General features: G+C 37.7%; 2 long non-coding RNA genes across 2 annotated transcripts; both read right to left on the reverse strand.

Annotated features, from left to right (window-relative positions):
• Positions 1 to 7,767: 7,767 nt before the first annotated feature.
• On the reverse strand, positions 7,768 to 10,605 carry LOC117304848. The gene is made up of 5 exons (XR_004520621.1): positions 10,436 to 10,605; positions 9,879 to 10,112; positions 9,072 to 9,306; positions 8,232 to 8,447; positions 7,768 to 8,042 (listed from the first exon to the last, which is right to left on the reverse strand). It is a non-coding gene; the product is annotated as an uncharacterized LOC117304848 (long non-coding RNA).
• Positions 10,606 to 11,904: 1,299 nt separating this feature from the next.
• On the reverse strand, positions 11,905 to 13,776 carry LOC117304849. The gene is made up of 3 exons (XR_004520622.1): positions 13,661 to 13,776; positions 12,318 to 12,491; positions 11,905 to 11,994 (listed from the first exon to the last, which is right to left on the reverse strand). It is a non-coding gene; the product is annotated as an uncharacterized LOC117304849 (long non-coding RNA).
• Positions 13,777 to 13,909: the final 133 nt, after the last annotated feature.

The raw sequence follows: 13,909 nt of genomic DNA on the forward strand, positions 1-13,909 counted from the left end.
CAAATTTTGCTTGAAAATGGTTGCAAGGCTATAGCCTTATGGTTTTATCAAATTTTGCTTGAAAATGGTTGCAAGGCTATATAATAGCCTTATGGTTTTTGCCTGAAAATGTAGGCAAGGCTATAGTCTTATGGTTTTATCAAATTTTGCTTGAAAATGGTTGCAAGGCCTTATGGTTTTATCAAATTTTGCTTGAAAATGGTTGCAAGGCTATAGCCTTATGATTTTATCAAACTCTGCCTAAAAATGTGGCTTTATCAAATTTGCCTGAAAATGTTTGCAAGGCTTATAGCCTTATGGGTTTTGCTTGAAAATGGTTGCAAGGCTATAGCCTTATGGTTTTATCAAATTTTGCTTGAAAATGGTTGCAAGGCTATAGCCTTGTGGTTTTATCAAATTTTGCTTGAAAATTGTTGCAAGGCTATATTAGCCTTATGGTTTTATCAAACTTTGCTTCAAAATGGTTGCAAGGCTATAGCCTTGAGGGTTTAAATATTTTAAGTTTGGTATTGTGTGTACGAAAATAAAGGCTACTTTTAGGGGTGAATCAATTTAAATTTTGGTTGCCCTAAAGTTGCAGACTAATATCTCATTATTACTCGAGTCGTCTACTTGGCCGCCATATTTGAACACAGTGCAGCAATGGGTGTGTATTATTTTTACACCTAATTTCATATGCGCACAAAAATACTTAGCTAAAAGCGACATTATACATACCCAATTGCATTGTAGTTAAACATGGTGGCCTGAGGGTCCATCTTAACCCGATGGAACCCACCTCCACACTGTAGGGGGGGCTAACATTGGTCCTTATAGTGTGAGGGTGGGTTCCATCGGGATAAGATGGGCCTTCCATATTTGAATTGGGGGGGGGGGGGGGAGGTTGATGCAAATAAAACGCAAGTTACAAGGAGAGTTCTGTTCAATTTTTTATTGAAAATTTTGGCCAAAAAAAAAGCAGAGTCGTGCAAACACCTGTGCCTGTCGGTGGACCCCCTCGGCCACCTGGAACTTATGATGATCTACAGGTCTAAAGTGCAATGGTTGATATGTTCTCTGTTCAGTGAAGTTCAATTGGATGCGCTACTAGTGGTTTGTAACATCGATGTACTGTCTTACAAATCTAACAAGCTAGACGCAATTTAGCGCTTTGTTTTAGACGCAGGAGTGCTGAGCAGAAAGTAGTTGTTGCTTGCTTAAATGAAATGGTGCCCTCAAGAGTGCTTAGGATTTCACCGATTGTGGTTTCGCAACCAAGCTGCACTGGTGGTGCCAAGAGGTGTCGACGCTTGTTCCAATGGGATCCTAACTCGACGGATGTTGACAACTTCTATCCAGATGATGGTGTGCTGGTCGGAGAAACGGGTTCTTTAATGGGCAGTAATTTTGTTACCAATTGTGTGTAAAGCAAGTTGCAAAAATTCTTCAGAAAAGCGCTGACGTATTATCACAAACGTCACAAATTTGTTCAAAACTTTGAGCATGATAAGTAGTGATGTTTTCTCACTGCATGTTTGCCAATAAATGATACTGGAGATGACATTGGATCAATATTGAGTCTACCATCCTTAAACAAAACTGACATTTACCAAATGTTTCAACAGGGCTAAGATTAATCGTGATAAATACACCACTTCAAGACAGTATTCAAAACACAGTTGAAAGTGTTGAGAATACACAAGACCAGGGTAACTATGGGTAAATTCAAAACACAATGAAAGTGTTGAGAATACGCAAGACAAGGGTAACTATGGGTAAATTCAAAACACAATGAAAGTGTTGAGAATACGCAAGACCAGGGTAACTATGGGTAAATTCAAAACACAATGAAAGTGTTGAGAATACGCAAGACCAGGGGAACTATGGGTAAATTCAAAACACAATGAAAGTGTTGAGAATACGCAAGACAAGGGTAACTATGGGTAAATTCAAAACACAATGAAAGTGTTGAGAATACACAAGACCAGGGGAACTATGGGTAAATTCAAAACACAATAAAAGTGTTGAGAATACGCAAGACCAGGGGAACTATGGGTAAATTCAAAACACAATGAAAGTGTTGAGAATACGCAAGACAAGGGTAACTATGGGTAAATTCAAAACACAATGAAAGTGTTGAGAATACACAAGACCAGGGGAACTATGGGTAAATTCAAAACACAATAAAAGTGTTGAGAATACGCAAGACCAGGGGAACTATGGGTAAATTCAAAACACAATGAAAGTGTTGAGAATACGCAAGACCAGGGTAACTATGGGTAAATTCAAAACACAATGAAAGTGTTGAGAATACGCAAGACCAGGGGAACTATGGGTAAATTCAAAACACAATGAAAGTGTTGAGAATACGCAAGACAAGGGTAACTATGGGTAAATTCAAAACACAATGAAAGTGTTGAGAATACACAAGACCAGGGGAACTATGGGTAAATTCAAAACACAATAAAAGTGTTGAGAATACGCAAGACCAGGGGAACTATGGGTAAATTCAAAACACAATGAAAGTGTTGAGAATACGCAAGACAAGGGTAACTATGGGTAAATTCAAAACACAATGAAAGTGTTGAGAATACACAAGACCAGGGGAACTATGGGTAAATTCAAAACACAATAAAAGTGTTGAGAATACGCAAGACCAGGGGAACTATGGGTAAATTCAAAACACAATGAAAGTGTTGAGAATACGCAAGACCAGGGTAACTATGGGTAAATTCAAAACACAATAAAAGTGTTGAGAATACGCAAGACCAGGGGAACTATGGGTAAATTCAAAACACAATGAAAGTGTTGAGAATACGCAAGACCAGGGGAACTATGGGTAAATTCAAAACACAATGAAAGTGTTGAGAATACACAAGACCAGGGTAACTATGGGTAAATTCAAAACACAATGAAAGTGTTGAGAATACGCAAGACCAGGGTAACTATGGGTAAATTTAAAACACAATGAAAGTGTTAAGAATACGCAAGACCAGGGGAACTATGGGTAAATTCAAAACACAATGAAAGTGTTGAGAATACGCAAGACCAAGGGAACTATGGGTAAATTCAAAACACAATGAAAGTGTTGAGAATACGCAAGACCAGGGGCAACTATGGGTAAATTCAAAACACAATGAAAGTGTTGAGAATACGCAAGACAAGGGTAACTATGGGTAAATTCAAAACACAATGAAAGTGTTGAGAATACGCAAGACCAGGGGCAACTATTTGTAAATTCAAAACACAATGAAAGTGTTGAGAATACGCAAGACCAAGGGAACTATGGGTAAATTCAAAACACAATGAAAGTGTTGAGAATACGCAAGACCAGGGGCAACTATTTGTAAATTCAAAACACAATGAAAGTGTTGAGAATACGCAAGACCAGGGGCAACTATGGGTAAATTCAAAACACAATAAAAGTGTTGAGAATACGCAAGACCAGGGGAACTATGGGTAAATTCAAAACACAATGAAAGTGTTGAGAATACGCAAGACCAGGGGAACTTTGGGTAAATTCAAAACACAATGAAAGTGTTGAGAATTTGCAAGACCAGGGGAACTATGGGTAAATTCAAAACACAATGAAAGTGTTGAGAATACGCAAGACCAAGGGAACTATGGGTAAATTCAAAACACAATGAAAGTGTTGAGAATACGCAAGACCAGGGGCAACTATTTGTAAATTCAAAACACAATGAAAGTGTTGAGAATACGCAAGACCAGGGGCAACTATGGGTAAATTCAAAACACAATAAAAGTGTTGAGAATACGCAAGACCAAGGGAACTATGGGTCAATTCAAAACACAATGAAAGTGTTGAGAATACGCAAGACCAGGGGCAACTATTTGTAAATTCAAAACACAATGAAAGTGTTGAGAATACGCAAGACCAGGGGCAACTATGGGTAAATTCAAAACACAATAAAAGTGTTGAGAATACGCAAGACCAGGGGAACTATGGGTAAATTCAAAACACAATGAAAGTGTTGAGAATACGCAAGACCAGGGGAACTTTGGGTAAATTCAAAACACAATGAAAGTGTTGAGAATTTGCAAGACCAGGGGAACTATGGGTAAATTCAAAACACAATGAAAGTGTTGAGAATACAGACCAGGTTAACTCTTGGTAAATTCAAAACACAATGAAAGTGTTGAGAATACGCAACCCTTGACCTCTTCTTAAAACCAAGCAATCCAAAACATCTACAAATTATAGGAATCCAATGTCATCTTTGGTATCAAAAGGCAATAGAATGAGTGTTCTTACTCGATATTTTTTATGTTAAGTGGCATGACCAAGCAGAACATGTTTCTCCAGCCATCATATCATCAACTGAATAGAAGTCCTCATCATCCACCAAGTCCAGATTCCATTGGCTCAAGCCAAGACATCTTTTGGCACCTTTGTTGATCTCAAAAGATCCCCAGCACAAACCTGTTTACTAGAGAACAAAAGAGTGACGTGACCAACAAAAGGCTAAATAATAAGGGGCCCTCATCCCGACGTCTTGAGAGATCTTGCCGAACCAAACGTTTTAGGGACCAACCACTACTTTCCAGCTCGAAATGCGCTAGTATGTATGCATCCAAAAATAGCCACGCTCTAGCTCATCAAATTTGTAAGGCGGTACACCAGTGAAACAAAACACTAGTGGTGCATCTAATTGAACTTCAGTGAACAGAGAACATACCTTCCATTGCACCCAGACCAACAAGACCAACACTTGTTCCAGGCAGCCGAGGGGGTCCACCAACAGGCACAGGTGTTTGCACAACTCTGCGAGTTTTTCATGGGTTTGGATGAGGCCCTAACATACATGAAATACTCATCCAAATGAGCTGCTCCTACACAATAATTCCAAAAGATATTTCTGTGGTTTTACCTTGAACTCTGAAAAATATTCTCAATATCTTTCAGAGCTAAAACCCTAATGAAAAAAATACAACAAGTAAGGGAATTTTATCATTGTATTTGATAGAAATTTCCATATCTCTGCAAGATACTGAGATTTCCATAATTTTGCTCAATTTCTGACAAACGTCCGAAAATAACTTGCCTGGTAAGAAATATCATACTTTTTAAAATATTTATTTTGATTTATAAAAAAATATAAAAATTATCGACCCCTTTTTTTGATAGAAAAGTCCATATCTCTGCAAGATACTGAGATTTCTATTATTTTGTGTTTACGTTTGCCCAACTTCTGAAATGATGAATTTGCTTGTGAGAAAAATCATTATTTTAATTAAAACAACTCTTTATCATGGTCTCATTATTTGGTAGGAGCAACTCATGTTTAAACTAACTACATTAAAAAAACTACACAAAGACATATGATTCAGTAATAAGGGCGATAAGGGTTTTCTCTCAATTCTTAGCAGTTAAAATTTCTGCAAAGAAAAATTAAAATTTCTCTGAACAGTTTCAATCAAGAGTGCTCTCTGACTGGGAAAACTGTTTCCCAAGAAGACAATCAGAGTGCCCTGATTATCTGCAAGGGAAAATTTGTCTTTGATTTTCTAAGAATTTTGATCAACTTAGTAAGTATTGGAATCTGAATCATACATCTTTGTGCGGATAAGGGATGGATCTTGGGACATAAGGGGAATGTCTTAGTGATTCACCACACAGGGGTAAGTGTGGATAAATCTAAACATAAGTCAAAGTGGTTATTTTCACCATACAAGGGGTAGTATGGATAGTTCACCACACAGATAAAGTATGAGTAGTTCACAACACAAGGAGAAGTGTCATTTACCACAGTGTAAAGAATAGGTTGACCACCACACAAAGGAAAGTGTGAGTAGTTAACCACACAAGATTATTGGCACACCCCTGAAACATTAACTATAACTAACTAGACTAATTGTTACTTTGACTCCTAAGAATAAATACTTTCATAGACACTTACTTATTCAGGCACTCTGATACAAAAAGAGGACACTTCAAAGCACAGCAAGACTTTGAAGTATGGGTAAATCATCACACAGAGGAAGTATGAGTGATTCGCTACACCAGGGGGGTGTTTAGATGATTCAAAGGAAGTTTGAGTGTAAACATTTTATCACAATCAAGGGAAATATGAGTAGATGCCCATTCAGAAGGGATCAAGAATATATAACACAAGTGGAAGTGTTGGTGACTTTACTGTGAAGGAATTATGGGTAGTTCACCACACAGAAGTGTTGATAACTCACCATAGAAGGGAAGCATTGATAATTTATCACACATGTGAAAGTGTTGATAACTCATCATAAAAGGAAAGCATTGATGTTTTATCACACATGTGAAAGTGTTGATAACTCACCATAAAAGGAGGCATAGATAATTTATCACACATGTGAAAGTGTTGATAACTCACCATAAAAGGAAAGCATTGATGTTTTATCACACTTGTGAAAGTGTTGATAACTCACCATAAAAGGAGGCATAGATAATTTATCACACTTGTGAAAGTGTTGATAACTCACCATAAAAGGTAATACTGATAATTTATCACACATGTAAAAGTGTTGATAACTCATCACAAAAGGTAATACTGATAATTTATCACACATGTGAAAGTGTTGATAACTCACCATAAAAGGAGGCATTGATAATTTATCACACATGTAAAAGTGTTGATAACTCATCACAAAAGGTAATACTGATAATTTATCACACATGTGAAAGTGTTGATAACTCACCATAAAAGGAAAGCATTGATAATTTATCACACATGTAAAAGTGTTGATAACTCATCACAAAAGGTAATACTGATAATTTATCACATTTGTGAAAGTGTTGATAACTCACCATAAAAGGTAATACTGATAATTTATCACACATGTCAAAGTGTTGATAACTCATCACAAAAGGTAATACTGATAATTTATCACACATGTGAAAGTGTTGATAACTCATCATAAACGGAAAGCAATGGTGATTCATCACATGAGCGAAGTATTGTGAATCACCAGGTATTGGCATACACCTGAAATGTTATGAACAACTAAATACACCTTAGATGAAATGTCAAATTTTCTTTGACACCTAACAAACCTATTTAGACAATAAAGTGTCACCTATTTCAGTCTTGCGACTCTTTATTTCGGCAAAAAAAAAAAAAAAAGTATTTCCAGAAACAGGCACAGCAAGATTTTGTACTGTTTTTTTTTCTTCTTTGACACCAAATGCAACTATTTAGACACTAAAGTGTCACCTACTTCACACATGCAACTCTGTATTTTGACAAGTTTGGTATTTCCAGAAACAGGCACAGCAAGTTTTTGTACTGTGTTCTTCAATTTTTAATGGCTGGGGAAACCAAAACCCCAAAAGTCAGCTGATCAGCTGAAAAGTTGCATGGCTGCTAATTGCTGATATATGAGATGGGCGAAAACCTCCCTAAAAGGAGGGAAAATTCCCATGCCGGCTCCACTATATGGCAACCAAGTTTGTCAACTCCATACATCAGCACACCTAAATTGAATAACCTAAATGAATAGTGAGAGAAATATAACTACATACAACTATCAATTCATATCAATTTGGAATTTTGATTTGAATGATTCACCACACAAGGAAAGTATAAGTGATTCACCATGGATAAATATAGGTAGATCACCACACAAGGAAAGTATGAATGATTCACCATCGGTAAATATAGGTAGATCACCACACAAGGAAAGTATGAATGATTCACCATCGGTAAATATAGGTAGATCACCACACAAGGAAAGTATGAATGATTCACCATCGGTAAATATAGGTAGATCACCACACAAGGAAAGTATGAATGATTCACCATGGGTAAATATAGGTAAATCACCACACAAGGAAAGTATGAATGAATCACCACTCAGGATGTGCACGTATTAATCTTGCAGACAATGATGCTCGTTAAGAAAAGCCTTCATTGTCTTGTTAAAAATACATTAAACCTTCAGATCCATCCCAGATACAAGTAGTTACAAACTCAAAGCTACAAACACTAAATTACGTAAAAAGGCATCTCCACTGGTGATGGGCTGGAACTCGAATGAAGATCCGACACTCTCTGTCTCAGTAAGTTGACCTGTAGAGGATAAACGAAAGATAACAAGAAAGAAATTAAACATTTACATCAATTTGTTTTCTCCCTTTGATGAACGGTTTCCTCTTTTTACAACATTTTGGTGAGGCTTTGAGAAAATCCTGAAATAAAGAAAAGCCCTGAGAAATCACATGCCTGTCTTCAGTAAAATATCATCAGAATTCATCATACCTTTGGTACATCCATGGAGTCTACTCCTCAAGTTGTAGTTTGGGTCTCTGTCTTTAGGTAGAGGTGTCTCTGGAGAAGGCTGGAGCAAGACGGTTGATGGACTCTTGAGGGTTCTCTTCTCCAAGGGGTTCACCTGCAAAGGATGACCCAGTGGTTGGAGTTCATCATGGTGCCTCTTAGCATCATCTCAGTATGACGTTTTGTCATGGATGGATCCTGTTCGACAGAAACAAAATAAATACATGCAGGGTTACAGTCTTTGCCACACAATGAGTTTGGATGCCATAACCACAAACTGTTTTGGTCATTGGCCAGTGATCAAGCAAGTTCAACCAAAACAGTTTTTTTGTAAATGCCCGCAAAAATGCACTCGTACAGTTGAACGCATTCTCAATCTCAGTTTGTGGCAAAAGGTTTAATCATAGTTTGTATTTACAGTGAACAAAGGGGCATGTCGTGGTCGAGCAGTTGAGAGCACTGGACTCATATCTCGGGTGTTTTTGATCATCAGAGAGTGGTTTAAAGTCCCAGCTGTCGCACTTGATCATCAGTTAGTGTTTTTCTTGGTTGTAATGAACTGAGTAAGGTGGTATACCACTCAAACTGGTAATAAATTGCAGCAAAAAACATTTACGCATTGTGCAATTACATCCATACACATGCTCAATTGATACATGCTCAATTGCCCCTAAAAGAGGTCGCTGGCCAAAATTTACCACGAAAGGCAAATTTTTACTGTTTGGTGGTGGGTTGAAAAAATATGAGTAAGCGGGTTGCCGGCAGTAGCGACATGGGACATCTTATGTTTGAATGGAAAGGGGAAAACATTAGTTATCATACCTTCAGATTGCCAACGTTCATGCTTTGGGCTTGGGCGGAGGGTCGGTTAACTGTTTGGCGGAGAGTCAATTAACTCTTGGGCGGAGTAGGGGTGTATCTGGAGAAGGCATGAGCAAGACGGTTGGTTGACTCTTGAGGGTTTGCTTCTCCGAGGGGTTCACCTGCAAAGGATGACCCAGATGGTTTGAGTTCCTCTTAGCATCATCTCATAGTTACGTTTTGACACACATGGATCCTGTTTGGACAGAAAATTAATAGAACAGTAAATACATGCAGGGTTAAGCCCGGTTCATACTTCCTGTGAAAGCGATTGCGAATGCAAAGCGAAATTTTGCGTCACATGGCTGTTTAGGGAGTTGAGCGCAAGGCAACTGATGTGAATTATTCGTTGCGAATTTCTGACTTCAAAATTCTTATCATTCTCATTTGCATACAGTTGTAAGCATAAATCTCAGTTGGAAATTTTAATCATAATTTGTGATGACAGTGATCAAGGGGGCATGCTGTGGTAAGGCAGTTTAAGAGCACTGGGCACAACTTCATGGCTATGCTTACCGCCGCCAAAATTCCCTGCTAACCTTGGCGCAGAATTACGGCAAGCAAAGCCATGAAACTGGGCCCTGGACTCATTAATGGCTCTGGCGTTTCTGATCATCAAGAGTGTGGGTTCGAAGGCCAGCTAAGGAACTTGTGTCCTTGGAGATACTTGGTGGTGATTGCCAGAATATGAGAGAGTGGATCGCCGGCAGTAGTGACATGGGACGTCTTATGTTTGAATGGAAAGAGGGAAACAATCTTTATCCTTACCTTCGGATCCTTGAGATTGCCAACGTTCATGCTTTGGACTTGGGCGGAGGAACAGTTGACCCTTCCGAGGAGTAGGGGTGTCTCTCCAGAAGGCTTGAGCAAGACGGTTGGTGGACTCTTGAGGGTTTGATTCTCCAAGGGGTTCACCTGCAAAGGATGACCCAGTGGTTGGAGTTCATCAGGGTGCCTCTTAGTATCATCTCAGGGTTGGTTACGTTTTGTCACACATCGATCCTGTTTGACAAAAAAAAGAAATAAATACATGCAGGGTTATAGTCTTTGCCACACAATAATACAGTTGTAAGAATTCTTAATCTCAATTTGTGGGAAAGTTTTGATCATAATTTGTATTGCAGTGTGATCAAAGTGGGGTGTTGTGGTTGAGCCATTAAGAGCACCACACTCATGGCTCAGGGATTTCTGATCATCAGTAGTGTATTTCGAGTTCTAGCTGTTTCACATGTGCCCTTGACACAGATACTTTAGAGTAAGTGCTTCGTCAAAAATATTAGTGCGCGTGTCGCCGCCAATAGCGACATAAACAATGTTTATCATACCTTTGAATCGTTGATATTGCCAACGTTCATGCTTGGGGCTTGGATGGCGGGTCGGTTGGCTCTTTGGCAGATGATGATTCAGATGTTCTACAGAAGGTGACACAGCTCCACGATTACAGAGGGGTGCCCTCTAAGGAACAGCTCAGGTTCCTGTTTCATTGCTGATGGATTTATCTGTTGAGCAGAAAAGAAATGAAAATTAGAAAAACAAGTTTCCAGAATTTGTTTCACAGATCTGTCTTGTGAGTAAATAAAATAAGCAGCTTTTTGTAGTGCAGTGCACCTATACACCCCCCCCCAAAAAAAAAAAAAAAATTAGAATAATAATAATAATAAATAAATAATAATAAAAAAACTAAAAAAAACTAAAAAACAATTAATAATAATAAAAATAATAATATTAATAACATGTTGTCAATAAAAATAAAAATGAAACAAAGTTCGGCCGAGAAAAGTAAGTCAGTAAAAAACAACTATTTTACCCATATTGAAAACATTTGTTTGGAAAAAGGCTCAGGCCAAAAATTATGCTCTGCAAAAACACAAGAATTCAATAAAAAAATATTCAACTGAATAAAAAAAAAGAAAAAACGCAACAGGAAAAAAACAAAAACAACAAATGAAACATAGATTAGAACACAATATAAAAATACCATTTTAGCGGAAATTAGTGCAATCTTAAGTGACTGTCAAGTCATTTTCATCTGTGTTATTTTTGCTATTATTAAGCAATCCATGTTATTTGTTATTGTTATGACATATTGTTTGACACTATATTATTATACACTACAGTGTTGGTCGTCCATCCTATCCAAATCCAACCAAAACAAAAATATACAAACAGAAATTTTGCGTCACATGGCTGTTTAGGGAGTTGAGCGCAAGGCAACTGATGTGAATTATTCGTTGCGAATTTCTGACTTCAAAATTCTTATCATTCTCATTTGCATACAGTTGTAAGCATAAATCTCAGTTGGAAATTTTAATCATAATTTGTGATGACAGTGATCAAGGGGGCATGCTGTGGTAAGGCAGTTTAAGAGCACTGGGCACAACTTCATGGCTATGCTTACCGCCGCCAAAATTCCCTGCTAACCTTGGCGCAGAATTACGGTAAGCAAAGCCATGAAACTGGGCCCTGGACTCATTAATGGCTCTGGCGTTTCTGATCATCAAGAGTGTGGGTTCGAAGGCCAGCTAAGGAACTTGTGTCCTTGGAGATACTTGGTGGTGATTGCCAGAATATGAGAGAGTGGATCGCCGGCAGTAGTGACATGGGACGTCTTATGTTTGAATGGAAAGAGGGAAACAATCTTTATCCTTACCTTCGGATCCTTGAGATTGCCAACGTTCATGCTTTGGACTTGGGCGGAGGAACAGTTGACCCTTCCGAGGAGTAGGGGTGTCTCTCCAGAAGGCTTGAGCAAGATGGTTGATGGACTCTTGAGGGTTCTCTTCTCCAAGGGGTTCACCTGCAAAGGATGACCCAGTGGTTGGAGTTCATCAGGGTGCCTCTTAGTATCATCTCAGGGTTGGTTACGTTTTGTCACACATCGATCCTGTTTGACAAAAAAAAGAAATAAATACATGCAGGGTTATAGTCTTTGCCACACAATAATACAGTTGTAAGAATTCTTAATCTCAATTTGTGGGAAAGTTTTGATCATAATTTGTATTGCAGTGTGATCAAAGTGGGGTGTTGTGGTTGAGCCATTAAGAGCACCACACTCATGGCTCAGGGATTTCTGATCATCAGTAGTGTATTTCGAGTTCTAGCTGTTTCACATGTGCCCTTGACACAGATACTTTAGAGTAAGTGCTTCGTCAAAAATATTAGTGCGCGTGTCGCCGCCAATAGCGACATAAACAATGTTTATCATACCTTTGAATCGTTGATATTGCCAACGTTCATGCTTGGGGCTTGGATGGCGGGTCGGTTGGCTCTTTGGCAGATGATGATTCAGATGTTCTACAGAAGGTGACACAGCTCCACGATTACAGAGGGGTGCCCTCTAAGGAACAGCTCAGGTTCCTGTTTCATTGCTGATGGATTTATCTGTTGAGCAGAAAAGAAATGAAAATTAGAAAAACAAGTTTCCAGAATTTGTTTCACAGATCTGTCTTGTGAGTAAATAAAATAAGCAGCTTTTTGTAGTGCAGTGCACCTATACACCCCCCCCAAAAAAAAAAAAAAAATTAGAATAATAATAATAATAAATAAATAATAATAAAAAAACTAAAAAAAACTAAAAAAACAATTAATAATAATAAAAATAATAATATTAATAACATGTTGTCAATAAAAATAAAAATGAAACAAAGTTCGGCCGAGAAAAGTAAGTCAGTAAAAAACAACTATTTTACCCATATTGAAAACATTTGTTTGGAAAAAGGCTCAGGCCAAAAATTATGCTCTGCAAAAACACAAGAATTCAATAAAAAAATATTCAACTGAATAAAAAAAAAGAAAAAACGCAACAGGAAAAAAACAAAAACAACAAATGAAACATAGATTAGAACACAATATAAAAATACCATTTTAGCGGAAATTAGTGCAATCTTAAGTGACTGTCAAGTCATTTTCATCTGTGTTATTTTTGCTATTATTAAGCAATCCATGTTATTTGTTATTGTTATGACATATTGTTTGACACTATATTATTATACACTACAGTGTTGGTCGTCCATCCTATCCAAATCCAACCAAAACAAAAATATACAAACAGAAAGAAAAAAGAAGAAGAAATTTAGCCTTCGAGAAAGACTCTGCTAGGGTTGAAACGTCAAGCCATTAACTATTTTTTTGCATTTATACCATCGGTCCATTTGGTTGGTAAGTTGTTTGCAACATCAGCTAATCTTTTTATTTTCTCAAAAAATCACTTGTTAGTTTTATCCTCCTTTTCTACTTTTTCACAATTTCCAATTTTGTCCATACCACATGAAAGGTTCAGCTAAAATTTACAATCACTAAACACTTACGTTTTACTCAACAATAAGCGGTGGAAAACAACCAAAACAAGTGTTCGTCGTGCATTATAAACACTGCACATTTCGTTCGACGGCTCGTAAAAATAAAATGGCCACCGCTCTCCAGCAACCCAGAATGCAATGCGAATCGTGGGGTAAAACATGTGTCTTTTAATTTTGGAAGAAAAAAAATAGGCCAAAGAAAAACATAATTAATATCAAAAATAACGATTAAAAAAACAAGCAAAAACTTACCAGAATGTTCTGTGATACTTGTAGTATGTGCCGACTTGTCATTTAGATTGAAAAGTGTACTTTTTGTATGTTTTTTCCCGTCAACCGGGCACGACAATTTGCCACACGTGTGTTTATTATTAGCGCCATCTTTTGGAAACGACCGCATAACACCTCAGCGAGGCCCCCCAAAACAAACGCCTACGCCGAGATCTACAAGTTCCTACACATTTTTATATTTCTAAGGTTTATTCAAAACTGTTTTTACAT

The sequence above is a fragment of the Asterias rubens genome, chromosome 21, assembly GCF_902459465.1.
Source record: "Asterias rubens chromosome 21, eAstRub1.3, whole genome shotgun sequence".
Classification (NCBI taxonomy): domain Eukaryota; kingdom Metazoa; phylum Echinodermata; class Asteroidea; order Forcipulatida; family Asteriidae; genus Asterias; species Asterias rubens.